The sequence below is a fragment of the Gymnoscopelus microlampas genome, assembly GCF_963454915.1.
Source record: "Gymnoscopelus microlampas genome assembly, chromosome: 19".
Classification (NCBI taxonomy): Eukaryota; Metazoa; Chordata; class Actinopteri; order Myctophiformes; family Myctophidae; genus Gymnoscopelus; species Gymnoscopelus microlampas.
The window spans coordinates 34,340,854-34,357,138 of NC_139956.1; the positions used below are offsets into that span (position 1 = coordinate 34,340,854).

At 39.3% G+C, this 16,285-nt stretch overlaps 1 protein-coding gene across 1 annotated transcript in view; it reads right to left on the bottom strand.

Moving 5' to 3' along the window:
• Window positions 1-16,285, bottom strand: part of LOC311035428 (uncharacterized protein) — a 159,599-nt gene that overhangs the window by 59,880 nt on the left and 83,434 nt on the right. The gene's annotated exons all lie outside the window — the stretch shown is intronic.

Genomic DNA, 16,285 nt, shown 5'->3' on the forward strand with positions numbered 1-16,285 from the left:
AAGCCCAAAGTCGCTTATAATAAGTGGACATGGCAACCCTGATGATGATACAGTTATTACAGGCAGGGTATTATAGGACTAGTTACTAGGTTCGGAAGAGCAGTAGGCTATCACAGAAGAATAATTTAGACCACAGACCATGGGTAAGGTTTTATAGTAGCCCGACGGCTTGTATTAACAGCAAATAAAAATAGAATGGCAGACGCACAAAACAATAACAATCACATAAAACAAAAGAAAACCAACTGTGCTTAGACAGTTAAGTGTCACAGATAAGTACCTCCTTTTACACACCCCTATGAAACCACAGGTTAAACACGTAAGTACTTTTCTAAATCTTATTTTAGTCTCTATCAGGCCTGGAATTTCGTCATTTTAGGGGCAAGGCCACTTGGCCTTTGGTGTTGTAATTTTTTGGAGGGCACAAAGGCCAAATGCCAGGGCAGGAAGGCCATCCAAAAAAAAAAGTGTTTAAGTCCCCAGAAATAATGCATTTAACTTGAAGGTTAAGGATGATTGTATTTTAATATATTATAAGAATTGTATAACTATCTGTGAAATATAACTCATTTATTTCACAAAATAATGTGTTGGCAAATGACCAATATTTAGTTATATAGGTCTCAATATGTCACATTCAGCCCTGGACTTCACTGACTGAAGTAGGGGTCACATTAATCACATTAGATTCACAGAATAATTAGGGGTCTTCAACATTTTCAGGCCAGGGACCCCCAAACTGATGGGGTGATGGAGCAGGGACCCCCTACCTCGTAGGGTAGGGGGTAGGCTACTATATATCATATATTTATGTATAAAATTGTGTTTTATATAAATAAACATGAAAAAATTGCCTGCTCCTACGCACAGGTTGACCCAGTAGGTGTGCAAAAGGACCTTTCTCAGGGGCGTCAATTGGGTATGGCAAGGCATGGCAGGTGCCATACCTTGGCTCCAGAAAAAAAAATCATGAATAGTAGCCTAATGCAGGTGTAAGACCAGACCATTGTGTTTGCATTGTGTTATAGGTATAATGCATAGTTTCTATGCATTTCAGGGGTTTTGGGGGGGTTGAACCCCTAAAAAAAGGATAGATGTCCCTTATTTTAATCTCTGGGAGTTGGCAACCCTAACCTTGCCATACCTTAGCTTTTGCTGAACTGACACCACTGATCTTTCTCTACAAAATATGTATAAACATACCATGTTATTGTGCATTCATTACTAAGCTATTAAAATATGTCATGTTATGTTTAAAGACAAATTTACATTTTTGGAAAAAAAAGAAGAAAAAAGTTTTTAAAGTTTTTAAAAACATTTTTTTTTAAATCAAACAACAATTTCGTGGACCCCCTGCAGTACCTTCGTGGACCCCCTAGGGGTCGTGGACCCCCTGTTGAAGACCTCTGAGAGATTTTATGTATTTTCCCCACAAGTTATTTTCATTCAAATGAAATGTGATTGAACTTGCACTAATAATGACTTTAGTTGATTTTCTCTCTCTTTAAAATATAGTATTTCTTCATTATTAATAATTACAGCTTGTAGATTGGCTATTTTCATGATTTTAAATTGTTTTTAAATAATAATAAAAAAGGAACATACAAGATTTCCACCTGAAAGCCATAATATATAGCCAATATATGGTTCTGTATCAGTATATTAGTCCGTTTTTGCAGATTTCATTCTAATTGGCTACTATGCCTGCATATGAATCTATGGCCCTGGGTAGGTCACCCTGGCTTGGCGGAGATATGCCCTGTTGCGCACAAGCTCCGCACACTGCAGCAGCAGGTGAAAGCAATCACTTAAACGAGGGCTGTGTTGCGCACCAAAAAACTGACTAAAACTGTCACATTCTGCTGAATTTAAACTTAAATAAACTTCCCAATTAGAACATTGTTGACAGATATCATGGATGTGGTTTGCAAAAGGATTTATTTCTTGTCCATCAGAGCGGTGAGGTCACTCTTTTGTATGATATTGATAGCCTACACTTTTAATTTGTTTGCAGTTATTCTGTTGCTTGCTTTATATTAAGACTCATAATTTGAGGATTTTGCTGTATTTTATTAGATGTATTCATCTATATTTTGCTGTTGAAAAAAACATCGGGGCACATCGGTCTGTAGGACTACAGAATCCTCTCTCTCTCTCTCTCTCTCTCTCTCTCTCTCAGGCTAGAAATCAAATCTACCATTGATTAGTTCAGGCTGCGTTAGATTTATCTCCTGTTTGGCCCGGTAATGCTTTTGTGTCTATTACACTGTGTTGCGGGATTCCGAAGGTTCATAGGAGGCTTAAAATCAAACCTACCTACCACTGTGCATGTTGTAGCTGCGCAGCTGAACCAAAGGGACTGGTGACTAAAAAAAAAACGTATTGACAAGAAAATCGCGCAGAGGAAAAACTGTGAAATCAGTTGCTGGGCGCAGCTGGGGCACCACGGCCACTGTGGCCGTGAAGGCATGTCATTATTCGAGGGGCACACGGCCAATGAGAGGGGCAACGACGGCCATGGCCGCCGTGGCCGCCGAGAAATTCCTGCCCTGGTCTCTATTTTAGTTTCCCTTTCAGGTTTTAGATCTATTTGTTTATACTTTTCAGGTTTTGGTCTAACTAAGGTAAGTATAAAGTAAATTATTCCTTGTTTAGGTTCACGGTAAGTATTTGTTTTTCTATCAATGCATTATCCTATTTAGAAAATCAAAACACCTTAAAGGGACACTTCACCCAAAAAAAAACGTTGTTTCAATGGATTAGTCACCCCATGGAGACTTGAATGCATGGATATTTTTTTAGTTTTTTGTCTCATTCCTAAGACGATAATTTGATGACCGGCAGTGGTTCCGGTAGGAGACACAACGAGTCTCCGTTGTGTCTCCTACCGGAACCGCTGCCTACCGGTCCGCTGGACATCAAATTATTATCTTAGGAATGAGACAAAAAATAAAAAATATCCATGAATTCAAGTCTCCATGGGGTGACTAATCCATTGAAACAAAGTTTTTTTGGGGTGAAGTGTCCCTTTAATGAAATTACCCGGCTCAAAACATTCACAGTATATACTCAATTTCACTTAATCACTCAATCAACATTGTTAAATCAAATCACTAGATCAATATTCACATTACAATTCCCATGAACGTAATAATAACCATAAATGTCCATTTACAGGTTTTAAAAGTCCAAAGTGAGTTCCACTGTGTGTGGCAGTAAGTTGTGTATGAGATTAATGAATGTGTGGCTAAAGAGTCCATCTGAGTGTGTAGTGAATGACAGTGTAACTGTAAAGTTCACTGAGTGTCCATCCAGGTATGGGTAGGTGTTTGCAGTGCAAGTGGCTAGCACTGTGAGTCTCACTGCTGCTGCAGTGATGTGAGATGAGTAGTGTTGAGTGCTACCACACTACCAAGTGCTCAATATCTGTTTAAGGGTTCTGCTTTGAGATCTTGATCAGTAGTATCTTGGGTAGCTCGCCATCAAACTTCATCCATCGGAAGTGATATGGCAATATCACTCCAACTCCAATAAAAGCACCAAAAAAAACGGACCTGTTTATACAACAGTGTCATACATTCACAAATTAGGATCACGCCCTTAAATGTTTAGAAATCAAAATAAATAAATAAAAATACATCATCTTACTACTAACAGTACATTTACAATTAGCTGGATGCTCAATGAAATGAAAACTGAATGAAAAAAAAAACATGAAAATTAGACAGAGGCTGCTGCTGCAGTCTGTCACAAACACAGTAGGCCTACAGTTCAACTCACCAAGTCAGTGTTCACTGAATTCAAAGAGATTCAGGATCAAATGTTTCATCAGGATCAAAAGCACTCCTGTCTCAAAAAGAGATGGGATCAACCAAAACATTTTTTAACAGTAAATATTATGTTCACATTCATCACACGTCTTTGTGTCTGTCTTTCTTCTAGCTGTTTGTTTAACAGGCTTCTGTCTCATGTTCTTTCCAGAACATTCTGTCCTCTGTGGCCATGCAATTAGCTAAATCACATTACCGGGGCTGGTGTTGACTTCACAGAGCAGTCTATTAATTGAGAAACCTCATTGGCCAATTGCTTCATTGGCTAGATCAGAGCACCTCACAGGGCTCTTAAAGAGACAGTAACAAGTGGATGAATGTGAATCCGGACTGAATACATGAAATAAACCCATATATTACAATACTCTGTGTAGTAAAATAGTTTTGGACAAATCTTATTCATCATACATCATACAGTCCAAGGATGATGGACTGAATTGCATCTATTTTTGAATTAGTGTTGTTTTAAACCCATTAATCCCAGCATCCCTGTTCAGAGCATGAATAAGCGAACATTTGGCAAAAGCTATTATACTGTAAGGTTCAAGTGGATAATAGGTATATACAGGACGACATAATGTTATTAACAACTTTATTAAACAACTGCTACTCCTACAATATTATCATCACACGCTAGAATATAATGAAAACAACACAACACAGTGAAAACAAAGCACTACAATTCATGAAGTAAAGGACAACTTTGTTTTTTTACAACCAAGGTTTATGTTTTAGCTTGTAATTAAAGTAAATAAAAGATGAGCGTTAACATTTTTTCATTTACTGCTTTCTATAGTTTTAGCAATTTTCGTATTTTTTTTTAGGGGGCGGGGGCATTTGGGCAGGCGTCTAAATATGTATTTTTTACACAATAAAAAAGGTCTTTGATGGCCAGATGTGAGTTATTGCGGTCTAGAAGAGCTACTGTAAATAATAATAAAGAAATCGCCGTGTTATTGTGTGAATAAATACATATTTGGCCACCTGCCAAAGCCACCTGACCTGCCACCTGACAAAGTTGTCCTTTAAAGCATTGTTCACAGAACAAGACGGAGGTTGGTTTTGTGTCATATTGGAGAGCTCTGTGTCAGTGGTGGCTTTGCTGTCGAAGGTTCCTTAGCACAGTGGTTCTCAAAGTGGGGTCCGAGGACCCCCATGGGTCCTTGAGGTTGTTTCAGGGGGGTCCCCAGTTAAATGATAGATAGTTATTATTGGTAGTTAGGAACCAAATAGACCTGTATAGGTCTGTAACTCTTGAGTGTGTACAAATGGAACCAAATGGACCCTTATGGGTTCTGTGTAACTTTTGCTTCAATAGGAGGAGTTGCTCATGGACGAACACCTCCCTCTTTGACACAGATAGAGAATAGCTAGGTATAGCACAGGGTTATTGTAGTTAACTAAAGCTATTAAAAGCGTATTTTAAAAAGATATGAGGTAAAACTAATACAAATAAACATTAATTTTAAATAAAAAGTGATTGGTCCAATGATTTGACTTTGTTCAATATTGCTACATGTATTTGCACAAAAACATTTAGGTCCACTGCAGTATTACCCCACAACTGATAAAACTATAACATATTCTGTACAATGAAATGTCATTATTATGTCATTATGATGCTGAATATGCATCAAATGATTTAAGAATGTCATTGGAAAAATATTTCATGAAGGGAATATGGCATAAAAGGAACCTAATGTATTAATATGGATTAGAAGGGTCTCAACATTTACTACTTCATTAATATGTTTTCAATATCAACTAGTCAAATTGTCACACAATGCCTAATACGGAAGCTAAAAGGTGTGACATTCTTATGAATAAACAATTGAAATTAACCATTCAATTATACGTTAATTCTACAACTCCAAACTGAGCTCTAATTAAAGCCCCAAACTATGATAAATGTTAAGTAGAATGTTCACACAGGTTCATCCTCCTGGATGTCCAGAGGACCGTGGTAGTTGGACATCAATCTTCAGATGACTCAGAGCTGCTTAACGGAGCCTGTGAGAGAGTTGAACACATTTGATGGCAAAGTAAGACGGTATGTTAACATGCATGCAACTCACACTGAGTAGAACATTGAGTAGACAATTACATTTTGTAAGGCCCCCTTCAAGTCTACGATGCATCTAAATGTTCTATATTTAACCGCTATTGGCTCAAGCAGCTAATACAAGCAGTTTTATGACTCCTTTTTTATTCGTGAAGTGCTGTAACATGTTTTTAGAATCACTCACCCTCAGGCAAACATGTCTTAACATTAAATGAAATATTGTAAACGATAATAATAAAATAAATGGTTAAGGCTTAGCCAACCTATTGTGAGATTGGGCAGTCTTCAATAACAAAAAATGAATCCTTCTGCAGTGAGTTACAACTTTAGAATAGTGCTACATATATATAACATACAAAAATAAGTGTTTCTGTGAGAGAGTGGCACTTCAGAGTAGGTTACACACAGTAAAAACTCCAGTGTTCATTAAACTCTGTGATAGTACAAGTGTACAGGAGATGTGAAGTGAAATATTATCCTTTTGGCTTTCCATAAATGTAGGTGCATTCTGCAGATATATGAAACTTACTGAGGTACTGGTGGTCTTCCGGTTTCTCCTGTTTATCATAGATGGTCCTGGATGGGTCACAGCGGTAAGCTCTCCAGTATGCATGCACCGATGAGTTTTTATGTGTCCCTGCTGAGTAAAACACTTCCCACACATTGCACAGCTGAATGGCTTCACACCAGTGTGAGTTAACTTGTGTTGTACGAGGTGAGATGATACAGTAAAACTTTTCCCACACTGGTCACAGCAGTAAGGCTTCTCTCCGGTGTGTATTCTCTGGTGTACTTTATGATTAGACAATGTAGTGGACTTTTTCCCACACTGGTCACAGCAGTAAGGCTTCTCTCCACTGTGGATTATTTGGTGTATCTTGAGCACTGTCTTAGTAGGGAACCTTTTCCCACACTGATCACAGCAGTAACGCTTTTGTCCAGTGTGAATTATATGGTGTTTTTTGAGAGAATCAAATCTATTGAACCTCTTCCCACACTGATCACAGCAGTAAGGTTTCTCTCCAGTGTGCATTCTCTGGTGTTGTACGAGGCTACACTTTCCGGTGAAGCTTTTCTCACACTGGTCACAGCTGAACGGCCTCACTCCAGTGTGAGTTACCTCGTGTAGTTTCAGGTGATGCGATCTGCGAAACATTTTCCCACACTTGTCACAGTAGTAAGATTTCTCTCCGGTGTGAATTCTCTGGTGTATATTGAGAGCAGACAGTGTAGTGAACCTTTTCGCACACTGGACACAGCAGTAAGGCTTCTCTCCACTGTGAATTCTTTGGTGTGTTTTGAGATCCGCCTTTAGAATGAACCTTTTCCCACACTGGTCACAGCTGTGAGGCTTCTCTCCAGAGTGAATCATCTGGTGGGTTTTTAGAGAATACACAGAACTTAACATTTTACCACACTGGTCACAGGAGTAAGGCTTCTCTCCTGTGTGAATCTTCTTCTGGTGAATCTTCTGGTGACTTTTAAGCTGAGACCCTAAAGTAAACCGTAGCCCACACTGGTCACAGCAGTAAGGCTTCTCTCCTGTGTGAATCTTCTGGTGACTTTTAAGCTGAGATCCTAAGGTGTAGCTTTTCCCACACTGGTCACAGGAGTATGGCTTCTGTCCACTGTGAAATCTCTGGTGTACTTTGAGACTAGACAATGTACTGAACATTTTATAACACGTGCCACAGCAGTAAGGCTTCTCTCCAGTGTGAATTCTCTGGTGTTCTTTGAGACGACGCATGTCATCAAACTTTTTCCCACATTGGTCACAGCAGTAACGTTTCTCTCCAGTGTGAATTCTCTTGTGTTTTACAAGGTGAGGCTTTTGTCTGAAGCTTTTTCCACATTGGTCACAGCAGTAAGGCTTTTCTCCAGTGTGCATTCTCTGGTGTATTTTGAGAATACTGGATTGAGTAAACGTTTCCCCACATTGGTCACAGCTGTAAGGTTTCTCTCCGGTGTGTATTCGCTGGTGTATTTTAAGATGTTCCAGTCTAGAGTAGCTTTTCCCACATTGGTCACAGCAATAAGGCTTCTCTCCAGTGTGACTTTTCTGGTGTGTTTTGAGATAAGACATATCAGAAAATCTTTTCAAACACTGGTCACAGCAGTAAGGCTTCTCTCCAGTGTGAATTTTTAGGTGTTTTTTCAGATCTGCCTTTAGAGTGAACCTTTTCAAACACTGGTCACAGCAGTAAGGCCTCTCTCCAGTGTGAATCTTCTTGTGTTGTATGAGGCTAGATTTGACAGTGAAGCTTTTTCCACATTGTTCACAGCAGTAAGGCTTCTCTCCGGTGTGAATTTGCTTGTGCACTTTGAGATAATAACGTGAAGTGAAGCTTAGTCCACATCGGTCACAGCTGCAATGTTGTCTTGTTTTAACTGAGGACAGGGCAGGACAGGTATCTAAGATAGAAAACACAGAGCCAGATTGAATGCATGAGCCAGATTTGTGCATTTAACAGCATCGAAGTTCATATTCTACATTACACAAAATGGCAGTTTACATTAGATGTGAAAGATGAGGGACACAAGAAAAAAAATCAAAGAAACAGAGAGAGCGTGAAACTTACTGAGGTCCTGGTGGTCTCCATGTTCCTTCTGTTTAATAGAAACAGACCTGGCTGTGTCTGGAGAGTTCATTTTCCCTGGCAGTCTGGACTCCATAGACTGGTCTGGAGTTAAGGAATTGAAATCCCATTAAATATTAAGTCAACTTTAACAATAGCAGACATTAATAGATGTGTATTGATTCAGCAATTATTATTCTTTTGATCATCATGCACTGTGCAGAGCAAGTGCACTAATAATACTTTGTGTTATTAGTGCACTTGTGTGCAACTGGAATATTTGGCCAAAATATGGTGTTATTGTAAAAGGCCATGGGTCAGTTAACATGGGCATGTTGACAACACAAAGTTGTGGGTCACAAAGTGAGCACCGACGGCCAGGTGGCAGCAGTCTGAAATTGACCACAACCGAAATTCTCAGGCAACAGAATCATACTACTGGCTGTTCCGTAATTGCTGTGCCCCTACATCGGCTGGTGAAGAACACACACACACACACACACACACACACACACACACACACACACACACACACACACACACACACACACACACACACACACACCCACAATAGAAGCCAAGCCCACCATTCTGGTTACGGATGCTATAGCACTGAGGGCCTGGGCCTGGGGGCAATGCTATCCCCGGCCTCCCAGCATGGTGGAGGGGGTGGCGTACCATTGCCGTAAATTCAGCAAACCTGAGAGGAACTATGGCAGTGGTTAAAGCCACTAGACATTTCCGACATTAACCCCAAACAGTCAAAACAGTATCTGTTAGACTAAATGTTTACCGTGAACATAAAACAGTATCTATTAGACTAAATGTTTACAGTGAACATAGTAAAACAGTACATACCTATTAGACTAAATGTTTAGTACATACCTATTCGACTAAATGTTTATAATGAACATAGTAAAACAGTACATACCTATGAACATGGTAGAACAGTACAAACCCATTAGACAAAATGTTTACAATGAACATAGTAGAACAGTACAAACCTATTAGACTAAATGTTTATAATGAACATAGATAAAACAGTACATACCTATTCTGTGTAACTTGATCACTGGTTTCAACATGGTGGTCTGCATCACTGCTACAACTCTGTTCTTCACACTCTGATGGAAAACTTTAGGATGGATGTTATTGGGCCTGGGTGTCAAATGTATCATGAATAGCTCAGGATCTGCAAAAAAAAAGAAGAAAGAAAAGATGTTTCATTTTTATTCTTATAAATGACAACAATAAGAATAGTATAAAAAATGAGCCCTAATCTCATCATTATGTTATGACATATTATGTCAACATATTATGTTGACTCTAGTTGAAGGTGAGCAGAGCAACACATCGCAACGGTTTACCAGTATGTCACTTACTGTGACTTAAATGGAAATATACTTGAACTTTATTATAAAAGTCCATTCCCTCTAGCAGCATGTGACCGTATTTAAATTCCCTTTATTTATTAAAGTAATAAGTAGTGAACATACAGTGAACATATTAAAATAAACAGTACATACCTATTCTGTGTAACTTGATCACTGGTTTCAACATGGTGGTCTGCATCACTGCTACAACTCTGTTCTTCACACTCTGATGGAAAACTCTAGGATGGATGTTATCAGGCCTGGGTGTCAAATGTATCATGAATAGCTCGGGATCTGCAATAAATAAAATAAATAAATAAATGACAACAATGAGAATAGTGGAAAAAAAAATATATATATATATATATATATATATATTTAAACAAAAACAAAAAAACAGCCCTAATCTCCTCATATGTTGACTCAAGTTGAAGGTGAGCAGAACAACACATTGCAATGTTTTACCAGTATGTCACTTACTTGAAATATACTTAATAAACTTGTATACTATAAAATATATACTATATTATAAAAGTCCATTCCCTCTAGCAGCATTTGACCGTATTTAAATTCCCTTCATTCATTTAAGTAATAAGTAGGTCAGATTTGCTATTATTTATATATATATATATATATATATATATATATATATATATATATATATATATATATATATATATATATATATATATATACATATATATATATATATACGTATATATATATATATATACATATATATATATATATATATATATACATATATATATACATATATATATATATATATATATATATATATATATATATATATATATATATATATATACACAGTATATATATACAGTATATGCTGCTACAAAATATTTACTCTCATGTACACAAGATGTAATAAAGAAACCTTGAACATTAAACGTGGGTCAATGCTGACCCGAGGACTTTGATTTCACCTTACCAGAGTAAAACTTATTTTTTACTCTGTACTTCTGTACTAAACCCAATATACTTCTAAAAACACAACATCCAAACATTTATGACAGCACTCACTCAAAAAATAACTTTAAAAAGAAAAAAAAAGGAAAGAGACAGTGTCTTTGTTTGAAACTTCAGTCCTTTTTTAGAGAAATACTTTAAAACGTAATAAAAAGATTTGTAAAAATAAAATAAAAAATTAGGCCACAATACAACTCTACAAAAGTCTTAGTGTGAAACTTGAGCTTGTTTCGCTGAACGCAGAGTTTGTATCCTGGCTGAGAATGATGACAAGCACACACGGAGCTCCCAGTTGCCCACTGCAGACTGATACCAAAACACTCGCCCCAAAACACAGTCGCCCATCTGGTATTCCTAAACGTAACCTCAGTAAACTATATCTAAACCTAACCTTAATCCTAAACGTAACATCGGTAAAACTATGCCTAATCCTAAACTTATTTCTAACCTTATCCTCAGTAAAACAAATACAAGAACCGCAGGTCCACGAAAACAAATGGGGGTAGCGTGCATTGGGGCGAGACTTTCGCTTACCCCAGTCAGTCAACGTCGCAGGCTCGCAGCAGCCGTGGAGTAATTAAACACAACAAACCACGGATTACGTTCACACTGACACCCTGGAGCCATTTAGAAGCACTTTATAAGAAATCTAACCCGTATGTTGATTTAACGTTAGTACATTCAACATGGCAGATTATAATATGGGCTTTTAACAGCCCCTCTTCGTATCGGGCCGTTCCGACCCACTTTCACCCCTGAGTACCTGCCAGCTAGGCGAGTACAGTGATGGCCCCGTGAAGAGTAGACAAAGCCACACATTTGCATTTATATGTGCGAGGGTCGATTCACTGGATGTGTGTCCGCGACGGACGATGAGCCAATGGCTCAAGGCAGCAGCAGTCCACGACGCATCTATTGTTCTGGGTGGAGGGGGTTGACTTCTTTCTTTTTCATTCGAAATTTTACGCGGAACACCTACCATTACTTCGCGGTACAAAAGTGTCCCGCGTACCAGGGTTGATAAACACTGCACTAGACCACTGGGAGATAGAATTCTGAGGTGAAGCCAATAAGCCATTGACTGTAAAACATATGGACGAAGGCAGACCCATTGGTTTCTACAGACTAGTTTTGAAGCCTCTTTTTCTGCCAATTCAAATCCATCATTTTGGAACTTCCGGTCGCAAAAAGCAACCGGAAACGAATGCTATTGGCTGAAAGGGCAGTGAGGGCAGGTCTTCACTCGGTAGAACCAGTAGAAACCCCTAGAAGCATAGTGCGTACCCTACTTTATCATTAATTAAAACATTTATGGGACCATCATTTATTAAACGCATGTCTTTCAAATCTTTCAACTAGCGATTGAAAACATAAAATTATTTATGAAAATGTTAGCTAAGGTAATAAAATCAAGTATAAAGTCCGGCCAAAACCTCATTCACTTGAAAGGAGTGTTAGTTTGTCTGCAGCCAGCAGGAGGGGGAAATAGCAACATCTGCAGGGCCAATAACGAGAATTGCAGCAGAAATGGCTCTTCTTTATCGGCCTCATCTTAAAAAAACGGATGCTTGCCACCTGGTTGAAGCGTAACACCTACCATCTGCTCCCAGTACTTTCTTTTTTTTTTAACACATTTTTATCCCACGATTTTGTAACCCCTATTTTTTCACCCTGGTGCCAATGCCTAAGCGTGTAATCCTGGGCACTACCTTCCCTCTGCCAACCTAGGGAGGCCAGGGCTGAGCTCATGCCTCCTTCAATGCATGAGAGCCAACTGACCTTCTTGTCACCTGACAGGGGAGAGTTTCCCTGGTTGGACGTAGCGCGTGGAAGGAACACGTTATTCCAACCAGTTCCCTTCCCCTCCATCAGGCGCCCCGGCTGGCCAGGGGGAGGCAGTATAGTGACCAGGATTACTGCATGTTTTTTTGTGAGGGTACCTACCCTAGGAGACATGGGGAGAACATGCAAACTCCACACAGAAAGGCCCTTTCGCCAACCCCACCTAGGGTGTGGGCACTGATGACGCGGAGGAGAGAACACGCCCCCAGCCAGTACTTTCTTACAACACTTATAGCTACCCATGCCGTGCTACTCATACGCTGAGTTGCCGGTGCCCTGGATCAAACCCAGGCCACACATGTGAGAACATAGTAAAACAGTACATACCTATTAGAATCAGAATCGACTTTATTGTCACATCACAGCCTTCACAGGTTTACAGGTGTAAAACAGTGGGTGAAATTAGTTTTTGTGCATGCTCCATTAGTAAAACAGTACATACCTATTCTGTGTAACTTGATCACTGGTTTCAACATGGTGGTCTGCACCGCTGCTACAACTCTGTTCTTCACACTCTGATTGAAATCTTTAGGATGGCTGTTGATTGAGCTGGATGTCAAATGTGTTTTTAAATGCTCTGGATCGATAGAAAGAAAGAAGAAAGAAAATTTGAATAATAAAGAAATAGCCCTAATCATTTCAATGTTATTCCAGGCAGTGAAGCCCTTGATTGATTGATTGATTGATTGATTGATTCATTGATCGATGCATTTATTGACAATTCATATACATGACCTTGGTATTGATCAAAAACTACAAGTTATATAGATATATGAACTACAGATGGGATGTACTCTACATATGTACGTACCAAGATTTCGTACATTTATTGTAGCACACACACACGCACACGCACGCACGCACACACACACACACACACACACACACACACACACACACACACACACACACACACACACACACACACACACACACACACACACACACACACACACACACACACACACACACACACACACAGAAAAAGGTCAGGCAAGTTCAACTAACCTATTAGCTTGGACATTTCATATGCCTATTAGCTTTTCTGTTGACCTCACAGAATTAGCCTGGAAACCAGACAAATCTGCCAGTGCAAAAAAAAAAAGTATATATAGCCCTCGGCAGAATTAGTCTGGCCCCGCTCGGTTGTGATTGGATTTCCCTGCCCCCGAAGCGGCCCATATTCGCATATACTGGGCCCTGATTGGTGATCAGGGCCCAGTATATGCAAATATGGGCCGGGTTTATCAAGTTTTTTTGTATTCGCCTGCATTGGAAATGCAGGTTCCACACAGAGATTCCAGACTAATGGCTACGCAGTGATATTTAGTCATGCCAGGCTATCACAGAATGTGTTGCTTTTTCTTCATTTGTTAATAATATATTGGTAAGTGAAATGGGTCCCTGGCACTCAACATTTTCAGATGGGGGTCGGTGGCAAAGTACAGAACCACTTATCTAAATTAGGCCTGTTACAATTATTTCATAATCGTTTCCATGTTGAAAAATGTTCGCACATTTTCAAATATAAAAAAAAGCAGAAATAGCAGATCTACAAGCTTACAACGCGCCACTTTGTGATGTGTTGTAAGCTTGTAGATCAGCTATTTCTGCTATTTTTACATCTATAAAATGATTAAGTATGTCAATAATGTATTTGTATATTTAGGTTATTTGTCATATCTACTTTGTGCAATTTATTATTAGGTAGCCTAAAAGGCAAACGGAAATTAAAGTTGTATTCATCCAATGTTCAATGTCAAACACACAATTACATTTCAACTTAAACTTGTTTTTGCAGTCAACGAGAAAAGTTGAAGTCCTTTCATTCTTGCAATTCCTACAATACCCATTTGACTAAATTGATTTATAATGAACATAGTAAAACAGCACAAACCCATTCTGTGTAACTTGATCACTGGTTTCAACATGGTGGTCTGCATCACTGCTACAACTCTGTTCTTCACACTCTGATGGAAAACTTTAGGATGGGCGTCGTTAACCGTGGCGACAAATGTCTTACGAGTAGCCCTGGATATAAAAACAACCTCAGATTAAAACAGTAAATATAAATCTATCGTTACAATCATGCTTTAAAGCCCTCGATATTGTTGAACGAAAACGCAGTGCACATCCTCCTCCCCCTGACAGAGAGAGAGACAGAGAGAGAGAGAGAGAGAGAGAGAGAGAGAGAGAGAGAGAGAGAGAGAGAGAGAGAGAGAGAGAGAGAGGAACAGGTGGCCACAAGAAGGAACAGGTGGCCACTGACCAGGAATGTGGTTCCTCTCTCTCCCCTGTGTGTGTGTGTGTGTGTGTGTGTGGTGTGTGGTGTGTGGTGCGTGGTGGTGGTGTGTGTGTGTGTGTGTGTGTGTGTGTGTGTGTGTGTGTGTGTGTGTGTGTGTGTGTGTGTGTGTGTGTGTGTGTGTGTGTGTGTGTGTGTGTGTGTGTGTGTGCGTGTGTGTGTGTGTGTGTGCGCGTGCGTGCGTGTGCCACATGTGGTTCACTCACTCATCTTTGCACTGGGACATACTGTACTCTGGTAGTGTTTACACTCACTACGGCGCTATGATGGCGCCTTCAACGCACCAGGTGCATAGAAGGGGTAGACAACTATCTCCTGAGAGAGACAGGGTGCAGTTGGATTGTGTGTGTGTGTGTGTGTGTGTGTGTGTGTGTGTGTGTGTGTGTGTGTGTGTGTGTGTATGTGTGTGTGTGTGTGTGTGTGTGCGCGCGCGCTCACTCGCCTGTATGGGTGTGTGTGGGGGCCGTACAAATGTGTCTGACATCATAGGAGAGACTGTCTCCACTTATCTTGAGATAAGAGTGTAGTATGAACAGATTGTGGATGTATTAATAACTTTAGTAATGAATTAATCCACCATACAGTCCAAAATGTGAAATGATTTTTTATTTGTCAGTGTTGTACTGATTCATTAACTAGGCCAGTGGTTCTCAACCTTTTCAGGCTGTAACCCTCCAAAATAATCATATTTGAGCTGGGGACCCCCCAAAATAATCATATTTCAGCTGGGGACCCCCCAAAATAATCATATTTGAACTGGGGACCCCCCACAACAGCATTGTGGAATGTAAAAGTTGAGGCATTGAATTGCGCATGACTCCATTCCACAGATAAATATTGTGAAAATAGCTGATCTACAAGCTCGTAGATCGGCTATTTTCACAATTGTTGCCTTTTTCTTATATTATTTGAAAATGTATAGTACAGTTTGTTGATTACTTGATGCAGTAATGGTCTTTTTCTTTCTTTTTTTTAAGTATTAAAAAGGTCTTAAAGGTCCTTAAATTGTCGAGAACTGGGCAACATGAATCCCAGCGTCCCTATACTGGGCAACATTGGATGAAAATAATGTGAACAATCTGCAAAACACATCTTGTCACAGCGCTTGTAGATCAGCTATTTTCATCGAAGACATTTGATGAAGAGGTAAAAAAAGAATGAGACTATAAGTATGGACGCTGGGGGAAACCCGGTCAACAAAGTATATAGGGTTCAAGTGGTTAATACTGTCAATAATGTAGGAAAATACACGACAACATAATGTTAATAACCACTTAATTAAACACTACTCCTACACTACACTACTA